At 37.1% G+C, this 19,801-nt stretch overlaps 2 long non-coding RNA genes across 3 annotated transcripts in view; one reads left to right on the plus strand and one right to left on the minus strand.

The window, feature by feature from the left end:
• The window catches only part of LOC309667247, a 219,332-nt gene extending 216,457 nt beyond the window's left edge, over positions 1-2,875 (plus strand). Inside the window, exon 2 of the long non-coding RNA XR_014267658.1 lies at positions 493-2,875. This is a non-coding gene — a long non-coding RNA (uncharacterized lncRNA). The remainder of the gene's footprint in view (positions 1-492) is intronic.
• Positions 1-19,801, minus strand: part of LOC309667184 — a 383,463-nt gene that overhangs the window by 154,726 nt on the left and 208,936 nt on the right. For both annotated transcript variants that reach the window (XR_014267596.1, XR_014267597.1), the window contains one exon: positions 13,798-13,864. This is a non-coding gene — a long non-coding RNA (uncharacterized lncRNA). The remainder of the gene's footprint in view (positions 1-13,797; positions 13,865-19,801) is intronic.

Here is a 19,801-nt window from a genome sequence, read left to right on the forward strand (position 1 = left end):
ACTCCAGACGCCCTCCTTTCCACGCGCTGCCTCTCCCCTTCTGTGCAGAGCCTAATCAGAGGCCCCGCCCCACACTTAAAAGTCGCCCCACATAGGCCCCGCCCCCAGGGCCTTTTCCGTTGTGTGGGTCCTGAGCCTAGGCCCCCATGCCATGCTCAAACATCACCCTCCCAACCCGCGTAGGTCCCACCCCACCCTAAACCCTGACCCTGCCTAAGTTCCACCCCCCCGCCTACACTCTGCCCCCATAGACAAGACTTTTTTTTTTTTTCTTTTCTTTTTTCCTCTTTTAGATTGGGGTTCTATTTTACCTTGATGATTCATTGTTGTTGATTCTTTTATATTTTTATTTTTCCTAATAAATCTTTTATTTTTCTAATTTTATTTTATTCTTTATACTTTGTTAGTGATCTCTCCTTTGGGCTGTTCCCCCCAACTTTTTTTTTTTTTCTTTTCTTTTTTCTGTTGTGGTTTTATTTTACCTTGTTGCAGTTGTTTCAATTATAGTTTTACTTTTCCTAATATATTTTTTATCTTTCTAATTTTATTTTATTTTTTATTCTTTGATATTGTACTGCTCCTTTTTTCTTTCTTTCTTCCTTTTTTTTTTTTTTTTTATACCACACCATGAAGCTTGCAGGATCTTGGTTCCCAGGCTGGAGGTCAGGCCCAAGCTCCTGTGGTGGGAGCTCTGAATCCAAACCGCTGGACTAACAGAGAACCTCAGACCCCAGAGAATATCAATTGGAGTGAGGCCTCCTGGAGGTCCTCATCTCAGCACCAAGACCCAGCTCTATCCAAGTGCCTGCACACTCCAGTGCTGCACATCTCAGGCCAAACAACCAGTAAGACAGGAATACAGCACCAACCATCAAAAAAAAAAAAAATGAAATGACAAAAAAATACGTTGCAGATGAAGGAGCAAGGTAAAAACCTACAAAACCAAATAAATGAAGATGAAATAGGCAAGGTACCTAAAAAAGAATTCAGACTAATGATAGTAAACATGATCCAAAATCTCGGAAACAGAATGGAGCAAATACAAGAAACATTTAACAAGGATCTAGAAGAACTAAAGAGCAAACAAAAAGTGATGAACAACGCAATTACTGAAATTAAAAACACTCTAGAAGGAATAAATAACAGAATAACTGAGGCAGAAGAACGGATAAGTGAGCTGGAAGATAAAATGGTGGAAATAACTGCCAGGGAGCAAAATAAAGAAAAAAGAATGAAAAGAATTGAGGAGAATTTCAGAGACATCTGGTACAACATTAAATGAACCAACATTCGAATTATAGGGGTCCCAGAAGAGGAAGAGAAAAAGAAAAGGTCTGAGAAAATATTTGAAGAGATTATAGTCAAAAACTTCTCTACCATGGGAAAGGAAATAGTCATCAAGTACAGGAAGCACAGAGAGTACCATACAGAATAAATCCAAAGAGAAACATGCTGAGACACATATTAATCAAGCAATCAAAAATTAAATACAAAGAAAAAGTATTAAAAACAGCAAGGGAAAAGCAACAAATAACATATAAGGGAATCCCCATAAGGTTAACAGCTGATTTTTCAGCAGAAACTCTGCAAGCCAGAAGCGAGTGGCAGGACATATTTAAAGTGATGAAAAGGAAAAACCTGCAACCAAGATTACTCTACCCAGCAAGAATCTCATTCAAATTTGATGGAAAAATTAAAACCTTTACAGACAAGCAACAGTTAAGAGAATTCAGCATCACCAAACCAGCTTTACAACAAATGCTAAAGGAACTTCTCTAGGCAGGAAACACAAGAGAAGGAAAAGACCAACAGTAACAAACCCAAAACAATTAAGAAGATGGTAATAGGAACATACATATTGATAACTACCTTAAATGTAAATGGATTAAATGCTCCAACCAAAAGACGTAGACTGGCTGAATGGATACAAAAACAAGACCCATATATATGCTGTCTACAAGAGACCCACTTCAGACCTAGGGACACATACAGACTGAAAGTGAGGGGATGGAAAAAGATATTCCATGCAAATGGAAATCAAAAGAAAACTGGAGCAGCAATTCTCATATCAGAAAAAGTAGACTTTAAAATAAAGACTATTACAAGAGACAAAGAAGGACACTACATAATGATCAAGGGATCAATCCAAGAAGAAGATATAACAATTGTAAATATTTATGCACGCAACATAGGAGCACTTCAATACATAAGGCAAATGCTAACAGCCATAAAAGGGGAAATCGACAGTAACACAATCATAGTAGGGGACTTTAATGCCCCACTTTCACCAAGGGACAGATCATCCAAAATGAAAATGAACAAGGAAACACAAGCTTTAAATGACACATTAAACGAGATGGACTTAATTGATATTTATAGCACATTCCATCCAAAAACAACAGAATACACTTTCTCCTCAAGTGCACATGGAACATTCTCCAGGATAGACCAAATCAAGCCTTGGTAAATTTAAGAAAACTGAAATCATATCAAGTATCTTTTCCGACTACAATGCTATGAGACTACATATCAATTACAGGAAAAAAACTGTAAAAAATACAAATACATGGAGGCTAAACAATACACTACTAAATAACCAAGAGATCACTGAAGAAATCAAAGAGGAAATAAATAAATACCTAGGGACAAATGACAAAGAAAACAAGACGACCCAAAACCTATGGGACGCAGCAAAAGCAGTTCTAAGAGGGAAGTTTATAGCAATACAATCCTACCTCAAGAAACAAGAAAAACCTCAAATAAACAACCTAACCTCACACCTAAAACAATTAGAGGAAGAAGAACAAAAAACCCCCCAAAGTTATCACAAGGAAAGAAATCATAAAGATCAGATCAGAAATAAATGAAAAAGAAATGAAGGAAATGATAGCAAAGATCAATAAAACTAAAAGCTGGTGGTTCTTTGAGAAGAGAAACAAAATTGATAAACCATTAGCCAGACTCAACAAGAAAAAAGGGGAGAACACTCAAATCAACAGAATTAGAAATGAAAAAGGAGAAGTAACAACTGACACTGTAGAAATACAAAGGATCATGAGAGATTACTACAAGCAACTATATGCCAATAAAATGGACAACCTGGAAGAAATGGACAAATTCTTAGAAAAGCACAACCTTCCGAGACTGAACCAGGAAGAAATAGAAGATATAAACAGACCAATCACAAGCACTGAAATTGAGACTGTGATTAAAAATCTTCCAACAAACAAAAGCCCAGGACCAGATGGCTTCATAGGCGAATTCTATCAAACATTTACAGAAGAGCTAACACCTTTCCTTCTCAAACTCTTCCAAAATATAGCAGAGGGAGGAACGTTCCCAAACTCATTCTACGAGGCCACCATCACCCTGATACCAAATCCAGACAAAGAGGTCACAAAAAAAGAAAACTACAGGGCAACATCTCTCATGAACATAGATGCAAAAATCCTCCACAAAATACAAGCAAACAGAATCCAACATCACATTAAAAGGATCATATACCATGATCAAGTGGGGTTTATCCCAGGAATGCAAGGATTCTTCAACATATGCAAATCAATCAATGTGATACACCATATTAACAAACTGATGGATAAAAACCATATGATCATCTCAATAGAAAAGGCTTTTGACAAAATTCAACACCCATTTATGATAAAAACTCTCCAGAAAGTAGGCATAGAGGGAACCTAACTCAACATAATAGAGGCCATATATGACAAACACACAGCCAACATCGTTCTCAATGGTGAAAAACTGAAACCATTTCCTCTAAGATCAGGAACAAGACAAGGTTGTCCACTCTCACCACTCTTATTCAACATCGTTTTGGAAGTTTTAGCCACAGCAATCAGAGAAGAAAAAGAAATAAAAGGAATCCAAGTTGGAAAAGAAGAAGTAAAGCTGTAACTGTTTGCAGATGACATGATACTATACATAGAGAACCCAAAGATGCTACCAGAAAACTACTAGAGCTAATCAATGAATTTGGTAGAGTAGCAGGAAACAAAATTAATGCACAGAAATCTCTTGCATTCCTATACACTAATGATGAAAAATCTGAAAGAGAATTTAAGGAAACACTCCCATTTACCACTGCAACAAAAATAAAATACCTAGGAATAAACCTACCTAAGGAGAAAAAAGACCTGTATGCAGAAAACTATACGACACTGATGAAAGAAAATAAAGATGATACAAACAGATGGAGAGATATACTATGTTCTTGGATAGGAAGAATCAAAATTGTGAAAATGACTCTACTACCCAAAGCAATCTACAGGTGCAATGCAATCCCGATCAAACTACCAATGGCATTTTTCACAGAACTAGAATAAAAAAGTTCACAATTTGTATGGAAACACAAAAGACCCCAAATAGCCAAAGCAATCTTAAGAAAGAAAAACAGAGCTGGAGGAACCAGGCTCCCTGACTTCAGACTATACTTCAAAGCTACGGTAATCAAGACAGTATGGTACTGGCACAAAAACAGAAATATAGATCAATGGAACAGGATAGAAAACCCAGAGATAAACTCACGCACATATGGTCACCTTATCTTTGATAAAGGAGGCAAGAATATACAATGAAGAAAATACAGCCTCTTCAATAAGTGGTGCTGGGAAAACTGGACAGCTACATGTAAAAGAATGAAATTAGAACACTTCCTAACACCATACACAAAAATAAACTCAAAATGGATTAAAGACCTAAATGTAAGGCCAGACACTATCAAACTCTTAGAGGAAAACATAGGCAGAACACTCTATGACCTAAATCACAGCAAGATCCTTTTTGACCCACCTCTTAGAGAAATGGAAATAAAAACAAAAATAAACAAATGGGACGTAATGAAACTTAAAAGCTTTTGCACAGCAAAGGAAACCATAAACAAGACGAAAAGACAACCCTCAGAATGGGAGAAAATATTTGCAAACGAAGCAACCGACAAAGGATTAATCTCCAAAATATACAACAGCTCATGCAGCTCAACATTTAAAAAACAAACAACCCAATCCAAAACTGGGCATAAGACCTAAATAGACATTTCTCCAAAGATATACAGATTGCCAGCAAACACTTGAAAAGATGCTCAACATCACTAATTATTAGAGAAATGCAAATCAGAACTACAGTGAGGTATCACCTCACACCAGCCAGAATGGCCGTCATCAAAAAATCTACAAACAATAAATGCTGGAGAGGGTGTGGAGAAAAGGGAACCCTCTTGCACTGTTGGTGGGAATGTAAACTGAAACAGCCACTATGGAGGACAGTATGGAGGTTCCTTAAAAACCTAAAAGTAGAACTACCATATGACCCAGCAATCCCACTGCTGGGCATATACCCTGAGAAAACCATAATTCAAAAAGAGTCATGTAGCACAATGTTCATTGCAGCACTATTTACCATAGCCAGGACATGGAAGCAACCTAAATGTCCATCGACAGATGAATGGATAAAGAAGATGTGGCACATATATACAATGGAATATTACTCAGCCATAAAAAGAAATGAAATTGAGTTGTTTGTAGTGAGGTGGATGGACCTTGAGTCTGTCATACAGAGTGAAGTAAGTCAGAAAGAGAAAAACAAATACTGTATGCTAACACATATATAGAGAATCTAAAAAAAAAAAAAAAAAGGTTCTGATGAACCTAGGTGCAAGACAGGAATAAAGACACAGATGTAGAGAATGGACTTGAGGACACGGGGAGGAGGAAGAGTAAGCTGGGATGAAGTGAGAGAGTAGCATTGACATATATACACTACCAAATGTAAAATAGATAGCTAGTGGGAAGCAGCCGCATGGCACAGGGAGATCAGCTTGGTGCTTTGCGACCACCTAGGGGCTGGGATGAGGAGGGTTGGAGGAAGATACAAGAGGGAGGGGATATGGGGATATTCGTATGCATACAGCTGATTAATTTTGTTATACAGTAGAAACTAACAGAACACTGTAAAGCAATTATATTCCAATAAAGATGTTAAAAAAAAAAAATTAGTAAAGGGACTTCCCTGGTGGTGCGGTAGTTAAGAATCTGCCTGCCAATGCAAGGGACACGGGTTCGAGGCCTGATCCAGGAAGATCCCACATGCCGTGGAGCAACTTAGCCTGTGCGCCACAACTACTGAGCCTGCACTCTAGAGCCTGAGAGCCACAACTACTGAGCCTGCATGCCACAACTACTGAAGCCCGTGCACCTAGAGCCCATGCTCCGCACCAAGAGAAGCCACCACAATGAGAAGCCCACGCACCGCAAGGAAGAATAGCCCCCGCTCACTGCAACTAGAGAAAGCCGCCCACAGCAACAAAGACCCAACACAGCCAAAAATAAAATAAATTTTTTTTAAAATATTATAAACTTTTTAAAAAAAAGAATTAGTAAAATATGTCCTAAATATGGCTAATCGTCTGAAGGCACTCATCACACCAGATTCTCAGAAACCTAGCCACTTGTATTACACCTGAAGTCCCAGGAATTACCACTTTTAAAAGGTATGATGCCACAGGGATCATGGAACCTTGGACCTGAAAGACATTTTAGAGATTATCAAATGAACCCGAGTTAGATCAAATTATTTTTAACACAGTCCAGTGTGTGTCCGGAGACCTGTACCTAATGCGAGCAGCGAGAAACCGGCCTTGAGTTTTTCTTACAGCTTGTAAGAAAATTAAAGTTGATACTGAATAGCCTTAACAAATTGCTGAGACTTTAGTGAGTAAATCGAGATTGGATAGAACTATGTTTTCAAAGTTGTAGACTTTTTAAAAAATAACTGATTCTTCCTAATTGGCTTGGACTTCTTGTCAGGATGGCAGAGATTAATTTTCCATTCACTTCAAAGAGTTCAATGGAATGAGCCCAAAGCAAAACATAGAACTTAACAATGTTTTCTTTTACTCTCCCCAGTTTTTTGTTGACACCTCTCTATGCGAAGAATTTAGAATTTAGTTTCTTCTAGCCTAATGTTAGGAACAGCCTACAGCTATGACTCCTTTATGACTTCACCCAACAGGGATAGCAGCAAATTGTTTCCTTTGCCCTTTCAGCAATTAGCTCAGACACAGCTATAGTCCATTCAAAACACTAAGCTAAATTGGTATTGTGATTTCTGGTGTTTGTAAATTTATCACTTAATATGCTTTTACAGCACAATTTACCCCCCATGCTGAGCTCCACTGAAATTTTTTCTTAATTGCCTAAGACATCACCCAGTCTCAAGAACTGAATATCCAGTGTCTCCTGTGTTTCCTGTAGATCAGCTCTATCTTCTTGGGTGAACCAGAGAAAAATCTACAGTGATTCCTCAACTCTAAAATACAATTGATTGTAAAATGCACCATTGATTTAACAACTGCCTATGGGAAACTAAAATACAGCATTAAACACTCACATTACTATTAAGATGTACCCTAATTTCAGAAACAGTAACGTGGGAAAATGCACATCACAGAATTGAGGAAAAAAACAATATTGACAATTCATTGATGCATTTTCTTCTAAGATTAAATGTACTCATCTCTATCACGCAATGAAAGAATTCTCCACCAAGTGATTTCCTCGCTACTAATAAACGCCAATCCAAACACATAAATGAATCATATAAAAGGATCAAAATTGATTAAACATCTCACAAAATGTTTTACTTTTTTTCAGGCACAGGATTGAGAAAAAACTGTGAATAATTTTGAAATAAATTGTATTTCTATGGCAACAAAGCCACAAGTACTTGCTACCTTAACAACTGAAAAACTTGACATTGCTTCCTGAAAATGAAGCTTTGCATTTCTTGAGGATGCAAAGCTATCCTAGGCTTCATCATACTATTATTGGGAATGTAATTCTGGGATACAGCTTTAAAGGTATTCTTTTCTATCAGAAACCTATTGAAAAGTGTAAAGTCTCCCCCTAATCAAAAGCAAAAAAAATTTCTAAAATACTGCCTGATCTTTACTGAGAATACAGTTGTTTCTGTACCACCTTAAACAAAATGTGTTGTTCTTCTTAATTTACAAAACTGAATACATTTGCTATTTCTCTGAAAAACATTCAAAGCAAATATCTATCTTTTGCTAATAAATTTAAGTAATACTGGGTACTTCATTTCTTTTGGATATATACTCAGAAGTGGGATTGATGAATCATATGGCAGTTCTATTTTTAATACTTTGAGGAATCACCATACTGCTTTCCATAATGGCTGAACCAATTTACATTCCCACCAACAGTGCACAAGGGTCCCCTTTTCTCCGCATTCTTGCCAACACATCTTTTGCCTTTTCAATAACAGCCATTCTAACAGGTGTGAAGTTATATCTCATTGTGATTTTGATTCGCATTTCCCTGACGTCTAATGATGCTGAGCAACTTTTCCTTTCTCTTGGTTATTTGTAAGTCTTCTTTGGAGAAATGTCTATTAAGGTCCTTTGTTCATTTTTTAATTGGGTTATTTGAGTTGTCTGAGTTCCTTATATATTTTGGACATTAACCCCTCATTAGATACACGGTTTGAAAATATTTTCTCTCATTTAATAGGTTGTTTCTTCTATTGTTTTGGGGGTGGGGGGTTGTTTGTTTATATTTGCTTTGCAGAAGCATTTTAATTTGATGAAACCCAAATTGTCTGTTTTTGCTTTGATTACCTGTGCTTTTGATGTCATATCCATGAACGTAATGCCAAGGCCAATGTCAAGATAATTTTCCCATATGTTTCCTTCTTGTAGTTTTACAGTTTCAGGTCTTACATTTAAATCTATAATCCATTTTGAGTTGATTTTTGTATATGGTGTGAGATAAGAGCCCAATTTCATTCTTCTGCATGTGGTTATCCAGTTTTTCCAGTACTATGTATTGAAGAGGCTCTCCTTTCCCCATTGTGTGTTCTTGGCACCTTGTCAAAAATCAGTTGACCATAAATGCATGGACTTATTTCTGGGTTCTCTATTCTGTTTCATTGGTCTATGCATCTGTCTTTATACAAGTGCCAGACTGTTTTGAATACTGTAGCTTTTCATATATTTTGAAATCAGTAATTATGATGTCTCCAGCTTTGTTCTTCTTGTTCAAGATTGCCTTAGCTATTTGGGATCCTCTGTATTTCCACATGAATTTCAGGATTGTTTTTTCTATTTCTGTGAAGAATGTCATTGGGATTTTGATAGGGATTGCATTGAATATATAGATCACATTGGTAGCATGGACATTTTTAACAATATTACTATTTTTAATCCATGAACATAGGATATGTTTCCATTTATCTGTGTTTCCTTTAATATCCTTCATCAGTGTTTTATGATTTTCAGTATACAAGCCTTTTACCTCTTTGGTTAAATTTATTCCTATTTTATTCTTTTAGTTGGTATCGTAAATGGGACTGTTTTCTTAATTTCTTCAGATAGTTTGTTGTTGGTGCATAGAAATTTCACTGATTCTTGTATGTTGATTTTGTATCCTGAGACTACTGAATTCATTTAATAGTTCTAATGGTTTTTTGTTGAGTCTTTAGGATTTTCTACATATATGATCATGTCATCTGTCAAAAGAAATAATTTTACCTCTTCTTTTCCGATTTGGTTGCCTTTTATTTCTTTATCTTGCCTAACTGCTCTGGTTAGGACTTTCAGTACTACATTGAACAGAATTGGCAAGAGTGGACATCCTTGCCTTGTACTGAATCTTAGAGGAAAAGCTTTCCAAAGTCTAGACCTCAAGAGGCCTTGAAGCTTCCACCTTTGCCCTCTTGGAATCCTGCACTGTGTAAGGAAGTCAGTCTAGCCTAAGGGAGGATGAGAGGTCACCTGGAGGAGAACTGAGGCACTCCAGCTGGTAGCCAACACCAACTTCCAGAAGCGAGTGAGACCATCTTGGACCTGACAGCCCAGATGACTATCCAGCATTTATAGTCATGTGAGTGACCCAGGTGAAAGCAACAGAGAAATCACCCAATCAATCCACAGAATTGTGGAAAATAATAAATCGTTGATGTTTTAAACCATTAGCTTTGGGGCGATTTGTTCTGCAGCAACAGGTAAATGAAATGGCATCCATGAAAGTAAAAATTAATAAGCTGGTCCTTGGTGATAAAAACAATTGTGAGTCTCTGAAGTGTTACAGTTATTATGAATCTTGATTCCTTCCTTTCTTCCTTCATTCTATAAATATTTATTGAGCACGTAGCATATTCCAAGTAATATACTAAGTTTCAGATATAGATTGACAAACAAAACATTTTCCTGCCCTTGCAAAGTTTACAATCCAGCTAGCATTAAAAATGCTAACACTTTCGTCAATGCTTAAGACACAGAGCAGCTGTGAAATAATTTCTCTCCCATTGATTTTATTCTAAAGAAACAGTTATTGCATTGAACTCAAAAGGTTTAAAGTATGAGGAAACTGTTGTTCTATCTCTTTTTTACTTAAAAGAGTAGATATAAATAAATTGTCTACAGAGATGAAGAAAACAGATGGATTTGAAAATTCAAGCTCACACTGAATATAATTAACTTGGAAAGAGAAAGAAGCCAAGGACGCCTGAGATCTTAGGCGCCCGGGAGACAGGTAAAGGGCTAACTTATTTTTAACATCACAGTAGTCTCAGCAGTAAGGAAAATTCAAACTCCAGTAGTCTCTGAAGAGGTGAAAGAGCAAATGAAGAGAGAAAAAAAAATGTGGCTATTGGGGAGTAATTAACATTTTGACCCAGTTGCCAGCCTGAGTAGGTGTTCGCTGCCACTGCCGCTGCCAATTAGCAGAGCTTGGGTTTCCTAGGTCATTGCAAAGGCAAAGGTCTTATGAAGCATTCTGGATGTTGTTTACTATTTGATTCTGAGCGAAGTACACTTGAAGAGACAAATGGGCTTATTAAGCAAAACCTTCAGCAGGAATGGAGGGTTGCCTTCTGCACCAGAGGGGCCTTATTTGCATACCCAAACAGAACACTCTGGGGTAATTGATCAGGCAGATAACAAGATGACCTCTGGCCTTGAAGGGCTTGATAATGGTCATGGTCCCAGGTCACCGTGATTGGGACTTAAATAGAGCCTGGAGTACAAGGCCCTTCACCATCGAACCCCAGCAGCCATTCCCCACTTGGAATTCATTTGGTCAGTCCTACACATGGAGTAGACATTCACAAATCCATGCTTTTTTATGTGCATGGATTCCTTCTACCTAGAAATGCATTTCCCTTCCACCTCACAAACTCCCACTCTTTAGACCCAATTTAAATGTTGTTTCTTTATACACTCACACTAAAGCAAGCCAATTTTTTTCAATTATATCTCAATATAGCTGTTTTTATTTATTTATTTATTTATTTATTTATTTATTTTCTATATCATCCTTCTTTTATTCCTGCTACTTTCTTAAACTTTAAAAGAGATTAAGTGCCTGACTGGCTAACATTTATTTGGGGTCCTTTACAGAGAGAAACAAATAGAAATAGTCTGTGTACCTTAGTTGATCATAATCTCTTATTTTCCATTCTCTACGTCTGCGTCTTTATTCCTGTCCTGTCCCTAGGTTCCTCAGAACCTTTTTTTTTTTTAGATTCCATATATATGTGTTAGCATATGGTATTTGTTTTTCTCTTTCTGACTTACTTCACTCTGTATGACAGACTCAAGGTCCATCCACCGCACTACAAATAACTCAATTTCATTTCTTTTTATGGCTGAGTAATATTCCATTGTATATATGTGCCACATCTTCTTTATCCATTCATCTATTGATGGACACTTAGGTTGCTTCCATGTCCTGGCTATTGTAAATAGACCTACAGTGAACATTGTGCTACATGACTCTTTTTGAATTATGGTTTTCTCTGGGTGTATGCCCAGTAGTGGGATTGCTGGGTCATATGGTAGTTCTATTTTTAGTTTTTTGAGGAACCTCCATAGAGTTCTCCATAGTGCCTGTATCAATTTACATTCCCACCAACAGTGCAAGAGGGTTCCCTTTTCTCCACACCTTCTCCAGCGTTTATTGTTTGTAGATTTTTTGATGATGGCCATTCTGACTGGTGTGAGGTGATACCTCATTGTAGTTTTGATTTGCATTTCTCTAATGATTAGTGATGTTGAGCATCCTTTCATGTGTTTGTCAAAGCAAGCCAAATTAATCATCCCTGTGTTGGTACTTACTACTCTGTGGCTCCTTTACTATAGCATAACCAGCAAGAGCATTTGTGTATTTGTCTTACCCACTACTTTGTGAGCTCCTCAGACACTGTAAGCCCCTTAGATGTGTCTGATTCATCTTGGTACTGGTGGTGCTTAAGTATATATCACATTACAGGTACTTAAGAAACATTCAATTCATGGAATAAATAAATGAAGTAATTTATGAGAAAGGAGACTACTTGAAGGGATGTAGGGTATGTGTGTATGTGTGTGTCTGTATGTGTGTCTGTGTGCATGTGTTACGTGTATATATATTTGTATTTATATCCATAGTCATAGTGTGGAAAGATACATATCTAGATGTTAACAAATAGGAAGATTTCTCAAGTAAACTATAAGAAGACTTTTGTGATTGAGATGGCTTACAAATCGCCTTAAAACTCTTCATTTCTTTTTATGATTATAGTTTTATTATAATGAAAGGATCCAAATTAGAACCAAAGGAAGAGATACGTAGGGCAGAATTTAGAACTGAGAGAGTTCCAAATGTAAAATTTGTGTCCTCAAGAATGTGTTTCCCTCCTGGCATCAATGTGTGGTAATACGCAGAATATTGGCAACCCAAGAAGCTCATCCACATGCTTTGTATAGTCAAGAAAAAGCAAGAATTCATTTCCTTATTTGAATGTAGTAATAAAGCACTGGCACATCACTTGTGTGTTAAGGTACTTGCAGACATTTTATCTTTAGTTAGGTCTTAGCAAGGTTTTTCTAAAAGGCAACTGATTTGCACTCCTCAAGATTTAATGTGAAAAATATTTTTTAAAAAGAGATTAAAAGATTTAATGTTGTTTCAAATGCCTTACTGCGAATCTATGAGAATGATATTTAATAAGGATACAAGTACTTAACTGAAAGCTTGCACCCTGTAAACCAATTTCTAAACTTCAAAAATGCCTATTACATTTTAAGATCATTTGAATGTTCAAAGTATAACCTTTTCAAAATTATACAATTACATCAGGTATCAAGTGGAAAATACTCAGTTCCGTCTTTTTTTTTTTTCAATAAATCAAAATCCCATAAATGTTATCAAGCAAATAATCACAGTTTCTAAAGACAGCTAGTTCTACCTGGTATCTTCTCTACATAAATAAGTTCTTGCTTCCCTAGAATTATGATAATTTGATAACTTGATGATTTAAATACATTCTTGCAGTCAAGATGTGTTTTTAAATAATGCTCAGTTTTTCTCTAAGTTTATAAGAGATATAAAAATGCTCATTGTAGAGATTTTGAAAAACAAGTAATTTTCTTCAGAGGAAAATAAAAATGATCCCAAATTCAGTAGTCCAAGATAATTATCACTGATATTTTATTATAATAACATTTCATTAGAAAAATAATATAAATAGAAAATTTAGAAATAAAGAAACAAAAAATAAAACAAAATATAATTTTTCTATATTAATTTTTTTCTATGTATGTAAGTTATCTTACAATTTGGACAGTAGTATATATTTTTAAATAGAATTTAGGTTACTCCCAGTTTTTTGAGACTGTAATTAATACTGCAATGGACTTCGTATGTAAGTATTTGTCTGAATTTTTAACTACTTTTCTTGGAACAGATGTGTAGAAGAAAATAAATAGATCAAAAAAGCACTTACTTTTGAAAACTCTTAACACGTGCTGCAAAGATACTTTCCAAAAACTTGCCACCATGAAACCTTCTACCTGCAATAGATAAGAGCATCTGTTTCCAATCTCCTTCATAATATCCAGTAATATTATTTTTGTCTCTGCTAATATGACAGGCCAAAGTTGTTTCTGAATGGTTTTGTGATTTCTTTGATTATGAAGTGAAGTTAGGCATTTTTCACATGTTAATTGGCCATTTTTTTTTTCATTTATTGTGAATTGAGCTCCTTGAGGACAGAGGTGTTTGTCCCAAGATCCCCCATGTCTGCCACATTATAATCACTCAATAACTGCTGTAGAAAGAATGGTATTTTCATATTCTTTGACCGTTTGTTACATTGGTTTTTAATGTTTTTCTTGCTGACTTCTAAAACCCATTTACATCCTAAATGTTTATTGCAATTACTTTCCCCCAATTTCTCATTTTCCTTTTAATCTTGTTTATGGTGTTCTTTGGTGAACCATCTTTCACTTTTATGTAGTCACCCATTGGCCTTTTTACTTTCTCTTATTCTATTTCTATTTACACTTCTGTAAGGGATTTCTTCTGTTGCTTTTATGCTTTATGAACTCCTTTTCAATTCTGAGATGATTTTCAGTGTAAACATAATTCACCATTATTGTTGGGTGGGGGAGGGTATTTATTACTTCTGTTAATGTGTTCTTTTTAAGTGGTAGAGTTTTTTTTTTTAATGTTTCTTTTATTTGAGTAGAGTTGATTTAAAATGTTGTGTTGTGAAACTATTATAATAGTTTCAGGTATACAGCAAAGTGGATCAGTTATACATACACATATATCCACTCTTTTTTAGATTCTTTTCGCATATAAGTCATTACAGAGTATTGAGTAGAGTTCCCTGTGCTATACAATAGGTCCTTATTAGTTATCTATTTTACACCTGTTAATATGCTTAATTTCCACCAAGAGATTCAGTGCCTCATGAGAATAACTTGAAGACTAACTGGTGTGTTCTGCCAATCCCTAAGACGTGAGAATGTGAGACTTTGGAGAGGATACATTTTTTTCTTACAAGGATGCTTAATTTGGGGGTAATCCTCTGAGCCTATAAGATTTAATGTGCACTTTTCTGGGTAGGATCTGTGATTCCAGAATGCTTAAAAATCGTTAGAAGTTCTTCAAAGAATGTTCGTGTCTGAGACCAACAGGATTCTCCAATCTTTAAACTTTAATAACTTTTCTTCAAATCCAGAGTTTGACATCCCATGAAAAGGAAGAATAGGCTAAAGCAGCACTCCCCAACCTTTTTAGCACCAGGGACCAGTTTCGTGGAAGACAATTTTTCCACGGACCGGCGGCCGGGGGGATGGTTTTGGGATGATTCAAGCGCATTACATTTATTGTGCACTTTATATCTATTATTATTACATTGTACTATATAATGAAATAATTATACAACTCACCATAATGCAGAATCAGTGGGAGCCCTGAGCTTGTTTTCACTTGCCACTCACTGATAGGGTTTTGATATGAGTCTGCACGCAGTCGATTTATTATGGTCTCTGTGCAGTCAAACCTCTCTGCTAATGATTATCTGTATTTGCAGCCGCTCCCCAGCGCTAGCATCACAGCCTCAGCTCCACCTCAGATCATCAGGCATTAGATTCTCATAAGGACAGTGCAAACTAGATCCCTCACATGTGCAGTTCACAGTAGGGTTTGCACTCCTATGAGAATCTAATGCCGCCGCTGATCTGACAGGAGGTGGAGCTCAGGCGGTAATGCGAGCGATGGGGAGCAGCTGTAAGTACAGATGAAGCTTCACTTGCTCGCCCACCACTCACCTCCTGCTGTGCAGCCGTGTTCCTAACAGGCCGTGGACCGCTACCCGTCCATGGCCCAGGGGTTGGGGACCCCTGGGCTAAAGAATAGTGACTGAAGATTTTAAGTTGAAGAATAAATTCGGCACAAACTTTTCTGAAGTTGCTGTCATGATGGACCCGAACTTTATCAGTGATAACTTAGAACACTGGGGGCCAGACTTACATGGATGCCAGCCCATGTGAATGTCATTGAAAATTCAATAGATCCTATGTCTGTCTTTTCACATAACCTAGACTTTGAAAATTTCTCAACTGGACAAGACCTTACAAGCATATAAACCTTTCAGCCCTACATCAGCATCCTCTCCAAAAATCTCTCCAACAGCAATCACCAAGTCTATGATTAAACATTTCTAGGGAGGGGGAACTCTTTGCTTCTTAAGACAATTCATTGAAGAATTTCTCCCTCCAGCCCTTATTTCATGAAGATCTAAGTTTTCCATTTATCTTACTGAAACAATGGAGCCCAGGTAATCAGATACACCTGCAGGAAATCTGCTGAAACAACTTTTCAGCCATCTTAAATGGATGAGCTGAGACATAATCAAAACAGCATGTCACTGCTCTTACACATTCTTGCTGAAAGGTTTATGAAACAGTGTGAGATTTTGAATACAGAGTGCTCCTGAAAAATGAAGGCAGAATTTAAGTTCCAAAAAGCATGTAGTAAAAGTATGAGCTGTACGAGTGTTTAGACCCCCTAACTTGGGGAAACAAGGATAGTAGCTAATTTCTGTGTAGGTGATCACTAAGGTATAAGATAATGCTATTTCCACAAATCTGGCTAGTCATTTTAACAAAGCTAAGCAAACGGGCAGAGAGATTCTCTTTTTTGACTTGGGGAAATGTCCCATTGCCAACACAAGCAAATGTCTAAATACTCCCAAGACCGTGACTGAGAAAAAAGACCATCGTCTAAATTCCTAGAGAGCAATGGAAGGGGGTGGGGCATGCAGAACTGAGTGTGCAGTTATTTTCTAGTACAAACGTGCATATGGATGCAAAAACACATGAAATAACTTCAATCTCTTTAAATACTTATTTTAAAATAATCTCCTTGTTGTTTGTCAAAAAAATAACATAGAGACTAGATACAGGAATTAGTCTGTTAATTTCTATATCACTCACAGCAATAAAGGGAGGACAATTCAATCAGTAACCTCATAGGGGAGGCAGTGCTGAATTAGGGTGAACTTACTACCATCTCTGGGTCCCTACAGAAAAGAACTCTGCTCTAGTTAAACACTTCTCTGAGTCTTGTGCTTTGCTTTAAAGTATTTTTATAAAGGGTTTTGGTGTACAGGTTTTTTAATGTTTATCTGTTTATTTAGGATATGTACTAATAGTGTTTTTCAAGCTACAGGTCGTACATAACCAGAGAGCCATGAAACCAGGTTAGCAGCTCTTGACCAGTTGTTTTTCCTCTTTTTTTCCCCTTGGTTACTAGAAAACAGCACAGTTGTATATATATGTGTGTGTGCTGTGCCCACATGCATACAGTAGTGTGTGATATAAAATGTATTTCTTATTCTAGGCCAAAAGCAAATATATTTGAAAGACATTCTTTTATAGATTAAATAGTTAGAGAATAGATAGATCGATGATAGATAATGACAGATTCTCATTTATTTAAGAAAAGATTTTGTCCCTATCACCAAAACCCAATGTATTATACATTTTTTTTTTTGCTTGTTGACTTGTCTCCTTGTTCAACATGATGCTTTTTCTTTTTTCGCTGAAATTTCTTCCTTCATTAAGAGAGGTATCAGTTTCCAAATACTAGGATGTGTACTTGTACCTGAGCTCTGTGTTGTGCTGTGAAAGCCTATACATTGTCTTTTATTCTTGGCATATTGTCATATGTCCATTGATAGGCATTCCAAAGTTCTATGGAAAATGTGGGTTCAACTTTGAGGACCTTGGTCTCTTTCTCCTCCAATGTAGTATGTTTCAAAATACGAAACCAACTCTTGGGTCAAGTCATCGTTATCTGTCAGCTTCAGTGAAGCCATTAATAACGTCACTAACTTGAAGAAATGCTAACTCATTTCAACCAGTTGAAACCAAACTGTCAAACCAAAAACTGTCAACAGTTATTTTATCTTTCACGGCAAAATTGACTTACAGCCGATTAGTTATGTGGCAAAAATGTTTGCAGCAAAGATGTCTAAAACAAAGCTGCTTACAGCAAAAATACAGGACCTGAAGCCCTGCACCTCCCCTCCCTATCTTCTTTGTGTAATATCACATACTGTGTCAACAATAAATCCCAGCCTATCACTGCCATGCATCTGATTGTGCAGTCTCACGGTAAGTTACGAACTTTATTGAATAACTGTAAGACTCATCAAGTACAGCTAACTCCATCCTGCGGACTAGTCCAAATGAAGCTGGAAGTTTTCCTCAAATCACACAGACACTCTGACAATTCCTAAGAGACTTGGGGGGGCAGGCAGAGTGTGATCACTTGACTATATGGTAGTATGCTTACGGAACACAATTAAACACACACAGCATTTTTCTGTAATTCCTTCAACTGCGATGGACCTTAAAGGCTACAACCAACCCCACTAACTGCACAAAAGAAAGAGCTTCTTAATTGGGTGTCATGGGAATGGGATTGCTCCTACTTCCTATAGTGGTAGACCCAAAGTCCTGTTCCCCCACCACCAAAGTAATGAGGAACAGATCTAGGTGCTCATAGATAGGCCCTGCAGATAAGCATCCAATAAAACTGTAGAGCCAGGTAAAAACAGAAGGAAGACACAGACATTATTGGGGGCAAATACTGGGAAAAGCTTGCACTTAGAAGAGTTGATAAGAAGTGAAAAATAAGCGAAGGGTATAAAGAAAATGTAGGTACCAATGACCTGCATTTCAAGCCAGTCCCTAGATCTTGGATGAATCTTTGGAAAAATATTAAGCTCTGGTGGTTATCTTCTCAGACAAAGCAAATTGTTTCCAAACCAGTTTCCAGTAATTCACTGGTTACGATAAAAAGACTTTTCAAGTAACAAATGGGGAGAATAAAGTTATGAGTTGCAGTGGCCATTTTTACTGAATTTATCATTCAGTTCTGTCAAATATCTGGTCAATTTAGTCAAAGGTAAAATAAACTAGTTATTTGGCTCAACTAATTAGTCAGGCCAGTTTAAATGGCTGATTCCTTTGTTCTACACAGAGCTGCCGTTCAGCCTCCTCCAAAAAATATGAAAGAAAGGGTTCAATTTCATAGCATTTTTCTCTGATGTCAATGTATTAGGTCCATTTCTACCAGAGTGGGAGCAGGGATATGTGGTGTTTGCCCAATTTTTTCAGGACCAATATATGGGATAAAACAGAAAAAGGAATAGTCCAGAAAGGAGAGCTTTCCATAGAAAACAGTACTAGAGGCAGAAGGGACCAGCAGGCAGGGCTTCCCAGTCAGTTATGAGGACTTCAAAGATGTGTTTGTTGGTCTCCAAGGATGCGTTGGAGTTTCTTCTCTCCTGAACCGTTGCAGCAGATGAATAAGAAGGACTAATTCATAAACCAGTGAGTCATGTCATGCTTTGAATCATATAAAGAGAGAAACTCCAAGAAAAGATTAGACTTTGGGTACGTGAGAGAGCTTGCATTTTGTAACTAAAGGAACTATAACTCCCACGATGGTGAAACAGAACATCCTGATTACCATATCCAAATCTATTTCCCAAATTCTTGAGGTGGCCAACATCCTCGATTCAACACTTCTGGGGAAAAATGTATTATGTCTCAGTCACCATTAAGTCTAGCTCCTTGAGCACCTCTCATCTACAAGAAGTACAGAGCCGTCACGCCCTAGTCCAACATCAGAGCACTCCCGCAACGCACTCTGCTCACACGCCTCACCCGTGGATCTCTGGATGCTCAACTAGGATGCCTCATCTCCTCTTACCTCCCGGTAGTAAGTATCTCTGGAATCAGCAGCGGCAGTTCAGCATCGGGGTTCCAACAGCAGCAGCTGCAGTAGCAGTAACACGGGTGGCAGCTGATCTCTGGGTAACATGCCCTTTTCTGATTTGCTTCTCCATCCTTCTAACTTGGAATTGTAGCCAACTCCCTGAATTAATTCCTTTCTACTTGAAATACCTAAACTGGTTTCTGTTCTGA

Source organism: Balaenoptera physalus, assembly GCF_965194825.1.
Source record: "Balaenoptera physalus genome assembly, chromosome: 9".
In the NCBI taxonomy this organism is placed as follows: Eukaryota; Metazoa; Chordata; class Mammalia; order Artiodactyla; family Balaenopteridae; genus Balaenoptera; species Balaenoptera physalus.